The 10,679-nt window shown below is 38.5% G+C and overlaps 1 protein-coding gene across 1 annotated transcript in view; it reads right to left on the reverse strand.

The window, feature by feature from the left end:
- Positions 1-4,536, reverse strand: part of oxr1a (oxidation resistance 1a) — a 148,896-nt gene extending 144,360 nt beyond the window's left edge. The window contains exon 1 of the mRNA XM_055041779.1: positions 4,359-4,536. The gene's annotated coding sequence lies outside the window, so the exon portion shown is untranslated. The remainder of the gene's footprint in view (positions 1-4,358) is intronic.
- Positions 4,537-10,679: the final 6,143 nt, after the last annotated feature.

A 10,679-nucleotide genomic window follows, 5' to 3' on the forward strand; every position in this document is an offset into this window, starting at 1 on the left:
AATGGTGTTTCTCACTGCAATCACTCCAGAATTTTTCATCTGTCAATGTGCAACTTTTAGTTTCTTATACTTCACCAATGACAAATGTTTACCACAATATATGATGACTGTAACTTGGATTATTGGGAATTTGAGTGTTTTTGAGGTAATTTTTTTGAGGTCATATTTTTTAGAGGCAAAAAAAATTATAATACAATTATAGGAAAAATAATTGGAGCTCTACTTTTGGGGTTAAAAGCTTAAATGCAAGAATAAGCTTAAAAACTGAACCTGTTGCTATACAACAGTCAAACTGTTTTGATGTGGGTTAATTATTAAATGGTTAATGATTTTTTTTTTTTTTTAAAGTCTGAATTAAGGCAACTTTTTAAAGATAAATGCATTTGCACTTCTTTCTTCTACGAGAGTCGCGTTTGATGGTCTTTAAATGGACATCTTTGCTAGCTACCTAATTATCCACATAGATATGAGAAAAATAGCAGTCTGAAATACATAAAGAACTTTTCAAAAATAAGTGTCACAAAATGTAAAAAAAAAAACACCCCATGATTTTTTTTTTTACATTTAATTTTATTTCATGGGGACAGTTTTATCATTTTCATTCATGGAGCATCTATGCGTTTACTAATAACAGTATATATTTAATTTTGAATGAAAGTCTCCCTTTAAAGTATTGATGAACTGGACAGATAGAGGCAGACCTTTGTTCTGTTCTGATATAATAACTCCTAAGGAGAATCTGACATACATTTCAAATGTATCCAATCCCACTGTGTATTCTATATATCAGTATTCAAGAAAAAAAAAATCTGAACCACTGCTAATTGTGTTATTTTACGGGGAGTAAAAAGGGAGCATTTGGACTCACTCATTTCCCATAATGAAACAAGGAGAGTGAAAGTCTTCCCACCCAAAGACCAATAAATTTAAACCAATAAACAACCAGAAACAACAAATAAAGCTGAAATGCAAAAAACTTACAACCAAAACCATAAAAAAAGGATTACACGTCCATAAACAAAATTCCCCTTCAAAAATATTAATCGTCAGAATGGAAATGATCAAAGTGAAATTTATGATGCAATTAATTGATGAATTGATTAATTGCTTATTATTACAGGCTTGGTGTTCCCCCCCCCCCCAAAAAAAAAAAAAAAACTTATAAAAAAGAAAGAAAACAGATGCCTCAACCACAAACTATTTTGTTCAAAATCCCTCTTACAACGCGAGATCTGTTGTTGCAATTTCAAATTTCTGTACCAACACATCTGTAGAACTTTAACAACTAAAGGTTTGATAACCTCAACAAGCTCAACTTATCAATTAAACCTGAAAAAAAAGATCAAAAAGATGAACATGAAATATAGATTAGAAAATCTATGAGACTAATTGAATTTGTTCCCTCTAAAACAGCGTGTTTGAAATCGCTTTTTACGACATGAACTCAGTTGAGTTTCATCAGCAGTATGCAGTAATCAATTGGTAACAGCGAGCATACATTCATGACGGCAAGAGGAGGGATTAATCAGAGCCACAGGCACCGTGCATAATTTCATCGAGAGAGCTATTACTCAAGGTGTGTGTGTGTGTGTGTGTGTGTGTGTGTGTGTGTGTGTATAACCTCAAAGCTTTACAGCTGCGACATTTTCAACAAGAACTCAACAAGTGTATCTAAAGTTCATGGAGCTGAAGCAATTAGTGTTTTTTTCCAGTTAAAGAGCCAAACGTTATGCATGGTTACCTTTTCATTAGATGCTTCGTCATTCCAGGTTGCAAAAAATGACTCAATCACCTTGAAAAAGTGGCTGTTCATCCGATTTTCTGATGAAATGGCTTCTCCAATCAATCCTGAATCCAATTTGAGCCATAAATAACCTCATGTGCACCAAGAAATTACCTGGTGACCCTAATCAAGACAAGTTTCAGCTTAATCGGTCAAGACCTGTGAGCGGTTGACTGAAAACTCAAGACACATCCCATCTTTCACCTGGTCAGTAAATGCATCATTTGTCAACCACTACCAGCCCAGACTAGAAACAAAAGTATAACATGTAGAAACAGTCACAGAGAAAAGAAATTATTTTCAAGTTTCAATCACGTGGTTAAGTCAGAGGAACCAGAGGAAAGCAATTGAAAACTGGATTCTTAACAACACCCTGTGGCCAAAAACTGCTGCTTATAAAAACAGAAAATCTTGTCCCCACTTACTAACCCATCCTGAGATCAAGCCAAAAAGCCAAATAAAGTCTTTTTTTGTTTGTTTTGACACTTTGCTCATCACGCTCTTAAGAAAGTGGCCCACTCCACCAGGACAGACGTGAAAACAAAGCGATATCGCTTTTATTAAGTTGACTTCACTCTAAAAATGGTCCAAGCGTGTTGTGCAAACAGACGAGAATGCAAACTCGTCATCCATCGTGAACCTTTTGATGAGAAAAGAAGATGATGATAGATAGCAGCCATCAATCATAAGAACCGGCAGCCCTCTCCTCACTGATTTGTAGCGAATACTTTTTACAGTGTACAAAGACTAATGTTCATACACTTCATAAGTCAGTAACATTAGTAAGATGAAATTGAATATTGCATTACGGAGAAGGTATGGGCATTTAGTCATTAGCAACCATGGAGAAAATGCCTCACCATCACGTACAAACAAAAATTTCTGTACACCTTTAGGGCTGCTTTAAGGATAAATAGCTCAGTGCAGCTGCCACAACAGACAGCAGCAGAAAACAAAAAGCTGGAAGTAATCTGATTCAGTTTTAGCCTTTTGGAAAGTCCAATTGTGTTTGTCACAGAAAATGCCTGATTTGGAAACAAAGGCCTTCTTTTGGAAATCCATGCATAAATTATCTTGCGTTTACCTAGACCTTCCTCCGGGTCTTCTCCCGGACCCCAAGCACCTCATTAGGGATGCGTACCAACCAGATGCCACCTCAACTGGCTCCTCTTGATGGAGCCAGTTGGGTAAAAGAGATTGCATGCTATCACTCTTTGTGGCCCGGCTTTATTTATACCATTCGGTTTTTTACGATCACATCACAGACAACAAAAATCAACAAGTGGGCCAGCAACTGGAAATCAACCACAGAACATCTGTGAGTCTCTGAGGGATGCATCTTTCCAAGCTGCATAAAAAACTGACTACATTTTTTTTTCTTTAAAAAAAACAAAAGTATTACATTGTAGAGTAAATTCACTATTTAGACCCTTTCACTTTCATCAACCTCTAACTTCTCATTGACCTTGAACTAACTACCCTGCAGGATGTTGCAGCAGAGCGAGTTTGGCAGCAGTGATCCAGTTTCCCCTCCTGTCAGATCTGAACAACTCGACCCCTCTCTTTGGCCGGAGACGTTTTATTAGAGACGTATAATGAGAGATTAAAAGGAAATTGAACAATATATATACACATACACACACAGAGGCTTCCAGCTCTGGAACCCTGCAGGCAGCTCACTCTTCACCTTATGGGACTATACCTTATTGCATTATGCAATGCCGTAATAGGCTTAGCTACACACTGCTCTGCAGGGGAGGGGAGCTATTGGCCTCACTCAGATGACTCATTTCATTAAGTCTGCCTTCCTCAGAGCCTTGCAGAACTTTCCACACTTCATATAGGAACATAGTGTATGTGGTTTTGGTTTTGTTTTTTTAATTAACTTATTTGTCAGGGACAATGCACATTAATTAACAAATGCACCAGGATCAATCAACTGATCAATTCAAATGCTTATATAAAATACACTTGTTTAGGACAACTTTATTTTAATTGCTGATTTATTTGTCTGCCGCTTTTTTTTTATTTTTTACTGCAGACAAATAAATCAGCAATTAAAATAATTCCTGATCTATTTGGAATTAAATGTTCCAATGTTTATGTGGTGTAAGTGGTCCGGCTCCGGGAATCGAACCCCCGACATCTCGAAGACCGTCCCTTCTGAACGTAGTGAATTTGATCTGCTAATGAGCCGCCTGGCACCAACATGCATCACTTTTTTATTCATTTACTTTTGGCACGGAGAACTGACCGACTGTCAGGAAGCAAATGTGCATTTAATTAACCCAGAAAAGGAGGGAAAGCAGGAAAAAAGAAAGAAAGCATAACCTCTTAATTTAAATAAAATAAAATAAAATCACCTGCGCCGCCCTGGCAGCGTCACCGCATCCCCTCCACCCCCCGCTTTTTTGGAACTATTTTTAACCCGACAGGCCACCAGCTGCACGGAAACGCAACTCTTTCAAACGCTAAACATTGATAAGGAAACGACCTGGGAGAAGAAGCAAAAACAAATGCTAATAATTACCGGCGTTAGCCCGGCGGCTTTCGGAACCAGCGCGTGATGACTTACTTTCCGAAGCCCGGGAACGGCAGCGTCCCGTCAGAGATGTTGGGAGACGCTTCCCAGCGGGGGGATAGAGAAGCTGACTGACTGGCTGTGAGTGGAAACGTTTCCTCAGCAAGCGTGGGCCATAGCGGGAATGTACACAGAGGCAGACATGCGGAGTCATTTGACCTTCTCCCAATAGAAACTACCATCGGCGAAACGTAGGAGAGGGGAGGAGCGGACCGTACCAAGCGGAAGGTCCCAGCAAGGCGGGGGGAGGTGGAGGGGGGTGAGATGAAGGGAGGAGGGGGGAGGGGGGAGGGGGAGCTCGTCATCCTGGGATGTTAAGAGCAGCCAGAGCCTGCAGAGGAGGAACAGGATGCTCAACACCGGGGGCAGAGTCCACGTTGATGAGCGCAGTCACTCTCGTCAGAGAACAATTTGCCATATCTTTTTGTTGTTGTTGTTGTTGTTGTTTTAAGGTGGTGCTGACACAAAACCGCTGCAAAATATATTTTGTTTCCCACCTGCTGTGAAAAGGGACCAAGATGTGCTGATGGTCACATTCTGTTCATCTCAGTTCACTTTTAGCGTCCAAACATCATTTCATATTTTTGCTCTTTTTTGTGGGTTGAGGCGTTACGCGCAACGATTCTTCCCGGTTTTGCGTGCTGGATGGATTTTTTGCTCAGGTATTTATTTATTTTATTAGCTTTTGAGCAGTTATTATAGTCTATAACCATACTCCATCTGTTTTTACACTTTGAATAACTTACTTGCGTTTTCGAAGCTCAAATAATACTTGAATTTTGACCCCAAATTCCAGAGGAGTTAAAAAGGACTTTTCAAGCGATCACAATAGGCCTGGATCACATCTCCCTCCCCAACGTCTTCTATTCCTGGCTTTCTATAGCCACAGATTTAAAAAGGAGTGGCGAAAGCAAAATAGATAGGTTAGCAGTTCTTCCCAGCAACTGATGTGTAAAATTGACTCTGCTGCAGGGATACTGCGCTGTCAGCATGCCATGAAACTGTCATACAGCATCAGTCTTCAGACAGAGGCCTCTTCTGATTCACTGGAAGACTGACTGCTGCTGGAGATCCACAATTCACACTCTAACACCTGTTAGACTTTAATATTTTAATAGTTCTTGATACTTGAATGTACATTTGATGTCTGCTTTATAGCTGGATCTAGTAAAAACAAACAGTTTCTAACTAAAATCATTGCATATCATTTTAGACAGATCTTTTCGCATCTAAAACAACTCTGAAACAGGTTGTATTTATTAAGCTAAATCTTCAACGCAGTAAGGCCACCTCGTCCAATTAAAGATCCAAATTCTCATTAGACTGGCAAATATTGGGATTATTAGTAACAAAAAAAAAAAAAAAAAAGAACAAAAAAGTGAGAAATAATTTCCATCCCTTGCTTCATATCATCACAATATAAAACGTTAAAACTGTGTTACCAATATGTCCTGGGTTCCGCTTTTGACTTTTGAATTATATGAAAACAGAAAAAAAACAGTAGCCTGATGTTTTATTTGAGTCAACTGCTATAACTCACCACTTTATGGAAATCTCAGGAATATCTGCGTTCTTATTTTAGCACATGCCGACACACTGGCATGGCTCATGGGGGACGCTTCACCTGTGACGGGCTCAGTTCTGCTGAAATGTCTCGCCAGTCACTTTCACTCCAACCGTTTTCACTGAAGAGAATTTAACTAACAACCACACTCATCTGCCTTCCCTTGGCGAGATAGACTCAATTATTGCAATAGCTATTTCATAAAGTTTAACATATTTAACCCGCCAAGAAAATGAAAACACCTATTTTGATTAGTGTCAGTTGCAACCAACCTGGAAATGTCATCATGACACACCAACCTCACAGAAAGTTTTTAAAATGATCAATGAGGGTAATGGATCTATTACCTTGGATCTTTTCCAATTTTTACCCCAAGAGTTTCAGGGTTTCCCCAAGTTTATGATCAGCCTGGCGGGCCACCAGGCTTTATTTGTGCCCCCACCAGGCTAAGCATTACTTATTTATTTAAGTCCTTCTAAAATGTTTACATTTTTTTAAGACTTTATAGTTGGAGTTCAGGTATTGATCTTCCAATTTTTCAATAACACATAATGATCAAGTGATATTTTAAAATTCTCCTGCGATCTGATCAAGGTGCAGGACTGCCTGCACGGCTGCAACGACAACACCCCAACGCCACACTGGCAGAGTCAGAAACTGCATTTCTCAAGTATAAATGAGGACTTGTTACCGTATTGATTGATGGTGCACTTCAGCAGTGAGCGGGTGAAATCGATGAAGGCCACATGGATGCTGAGGACTGATGCCTGTGCAGAATACCCTCCTGAACATCCCAGATCTCACTCATAAATAAACGGAAGAGTAAAAGACACAGATGAACTCGCTCCAGATCTACACAAATATGCATAATCGGTTGAATATTTGCTTTTAGAAAGTCAAATATATTCATAAGATGTTACCCAAAGAGGCCTGTGGTTGCAACACTAATGGTTCATCAAAGCGACAACAAACATTTGAAGAATTAGTTTAGTTCAGCAGTCTCAGATGGGCAGAAATTGTGAATTTCCCCACCAGTGCGTCCAAATTTGCCTGGATGACATGGTTTGTATATAAAATGAGTTTAAACAAAGCGGCTGAAGAGAAAACCGTTTCACATTCTGTTTTTGTCACATTTTAGATCATAAAATAACTGTTTTAATTATTTTATCTAAGGAGAGAAGCTTTGCAATGGCAGAATTTCTGGCTCTACCAGATAGATGAATTCAGATAATATTTCATATTCAGGAACATCTCTGCCAGAGTTGCCAATAAGGGTTATGTAGATTCTGACCGTTTTGTATCTTGTTTTTAAATGTAGCATGCTTTAGTTTCAGTTTGCAATCGCTCACGTGTAACAGATTCCTTTGTGCAGATGCGTTGCAGAGAAGCAACACCAGACCCATTCAGTCGGGTGAAGTTCATGAAGGCGAACCAGCATGCAGAGAGACATGAAGACCCCCGCAGGATTTAGTGATGGCCTTTGGTTGTACAGATAGCAGAGTGCGGAAATATCAGCCAGTTAACCTGCTTCGTATGTGACAATACAGATAAGACAAAGAGGAAATGGCTTTTCGTCGCTCTCCTGCCGTGCTATCTCAGACACGATTTGATTTCAGAAGCACAAAGAAAGTCTGCACTGTAAAAAAAAAAAAAAACTGTAAATTTACAGTAAAAATTGGTGAGATACCAACAGTTTACTGACGGTAATATACAAAACATTTCATTACCAATAACACAATAAACATATGTTTCAAGTAATTTTGATAGTCATAAAGTGTAGAAAACACAGAGATATGTTGTAAAAATATAAGTAATTTTGAAATTCCTAGAAAAATAGTGTAATATTGCTTGCTGTTAATTACCCAAAAGTTAACTGATCGGCCAAAATTACAAATTATGCTGATATTTATGTCGACAATGTAAAACCGTAAAACAGACTGTAAAAGTAATTTTTACAAATAATAGAATGTTGGTTTCTTTTTTAATGATGCCTTTTACACACCAAACTGAAATCTCAAAGGTAGGCCAGGGATCAAACTGGTGATCCACCAACTGAGAGTCCAACTCCCACAGCCAACACCACCATCATTTATGAGACTTTTATTAAATTATATATTTGGGGTTATTTAACTTTATGCCAACCGTAGATTTGACATACATTAAGAGAACTGCATGTCAGCCCCTGCTGCTTGGATGAAGCTGAAGTTGGTTTCCAATTGTAGCTTCCAATTTGGGAAATGGATAAAGGGAGATTCCACTAATTTTTTAGTACCATCAGCCAACTGAGAGTATTATTTTAAATATAGCTAACTTTATTTAAATAGCTAAAAAAAACTACATCACCTAGACTTCTCAACTGATAGCAGACAATTCAAAACCAAGTGTTTTAAAGACACACTTGGTATTTAAAACACTTTATTATTAGTAATAATAATAATATTTTTTAAAGCTCGTCTTGAAACCCATCTATTTTACTTGGCTTTCAACTCCAGTGAGATCCAGTTTTACTTTGTATGTTTGTTTGTTTTAAACTGTAAGAGTTTTCATTTGTTTTTATTTATTTTATGTACAGCACTTTGTATCACAAGTGGTTGTTTTAAAGTGCTTTATAAATAAAGTTGGTATAGTATGGTATGGTATGGTATAATGATAATAATAATAATAATAATAGTAATAATAATAATAATAACAAAAGAAATAGGAAATCAATCTGATTTGTGAAACTTCAATAAAGAGCACTTCTAGTGTGATCCAGATGCATAAAAATTGTGAAGTCGCCCCTCATTGAAGTTTCACAAATCCCACACTTGGTTTTAAATAGTCTGCTATTAATAGAGAATAATCTAGAGAGTTTTTCATTTTGTTACTGTGTTAAACAGCATTTTCCAAAATATGATAAAATACTGGCAGTTTTGGTTGCCAGAACTTTACTGTATTTTAAAAACCTAAAGTCTTAGAATGACACAGAGCCAGAGAACCATCTTTCATGTGAAAGGAAGAAAAGAAAAACAAAAGAAATCAATTCTTCGATTTGAGATCAAGCAGACAGCCTGGCCTGAGAATAAGCAGAAAAGATCCCGCAAGGGAGGAGATGAGAGCATATTCCAAAAATGTCACAATAACTGGTTATTATTTGCACGTGGACTTTGCCACATCCTCTGTTTTCCGCAGCTGTCCCATCATATACATGTTGTTTTGGACGTGCGCCATAGTGAAGGGATAAAACGCGTTGTGTTTGCCTCTGCAAAATGTCAGGGCAGGGGTGGGGAAGGATGCCTCCAGACATGGGCAGAAACACCCAGCGCAGTGTCAAGGTGACCTGGCATCTCTGCAGGCGGCTGGAGGGCAGATGTTCTTTATGAGCAATGTCTGGTTAGAACAACATGTGAAATGTAGAAAACGACAAAGCAAAAAGGACACTTTCTTCTCGCTCTCAAGACATGGAAGCGTGCTTTAGTCACAAAAAAGCTGCACGACTGATTTGTGTTTGAAGCTTTTAGCATTGTATGAGAATCCATATTTTAAGGATTAAAAATGTTTGCAAGAAAATAAACAAAAATGCACTTTACATGTCAGGTGACTCATGTAAACATAAGAGACCACCAAGCCCATTTCAAAGACTTGAAGGGATAGTTTTCTCGTAGAAGCTGATATTACCGAATGAAACGTCTCTTTGTCTGTAAGTCAAGCACACTCTACATTATTCAGCTGCAAATCTTGAAGGTAAAAACGAAATCTTTGATGCAACAAGTTGCCTCTCACTTTCCCCCACAAGAAGTCTAAATGGACCCAGGAGTTGCGATGGGCCACACAGAGGCGAGCGGCCAGGCCGCCGCTTCACAATAACACACGGCAGAGCCAAGCAGCAGTTCTGTGATGAGACCATCCTTCTCTCCATTCTAATTATGTGGAGCCGGAACAGAAGCAAGAGGCTGTGATGGCTCTGCGTCATTATCTTTAATCAACCGTAGATACTCCGACACACAAACAGCGCGTGCACACAGGCAGCCTGACACTACACAAATAGCTGACATTCATCATCATCCAGCCGAGCTTTTTAATTACCGCAATGAATCCTCTGCATGGCTGAAGTCACCTGCTAAATAAACAGGTTTGGCTTTTTTCTCTTCAGGAAAATGGCAAGGGGTCGTCTGGTGGTGTAGTTTCCCACGTTGTCTTGCAAACATTTCACACAGTCTGAATCTGTTTATTTTTATTTTTCTACATTTCTCAATGCAACAACAATACATTTCAATGTATTTTAGTGAGTTGTGTCGTTACTGGGAAGCATAAAGAAAAAATATGTTTTTTAAATGTATTTATTTGACTAAAAATGAGAAAAGTGACAGTATTCACCCTCCATGTTTATTGAGGGCTTGATAAAATTGCATTTCATTCTAGTTGCTAGTCAATTGAGGTATGTGTCTGTCGACAAAGCACATCTAATGACTGAAATTTTGTGCCCACTTGCAAAGGATTCATGCTCAGTCCTGAAACTTGTCTGTGAACTGCGAACAGGATTTCTTTTGCAATAGCTTTCTTTAGCTGATTTTTCTGGGCTGAACAACTATTTACATCTTGCCTGAATTCACATCAATAAGAGCAAACAACACATTTGTCCCTGCCATATAACTGTACATGACTGTGAGAAAAGAACAGATGTATTTGCATAAGTTGCTTAATGTGAACCCAGCTGTCCTGCTTACATTCAGCAGGTTATTATATTTGTTGAGGGCTTGATTGCTTGTAGA

Source organism: Poeciliopsis prolifica, unplaced genomic scaffold (genome assembly GCF_027474105.1).
Source record: "Poeciliopsis prolifica strain line A6 unplaced genomic scaffold, Auburn_PproV2 SCAFFOLD017, whole genome shotgun sequence".
NCBI lineage: Eukaryota > Metazoa > Chordata > Actinopteri > Cyprinodontiformes > Poeciliidae > Poeciliopsis > Poeciliopsis prolifica.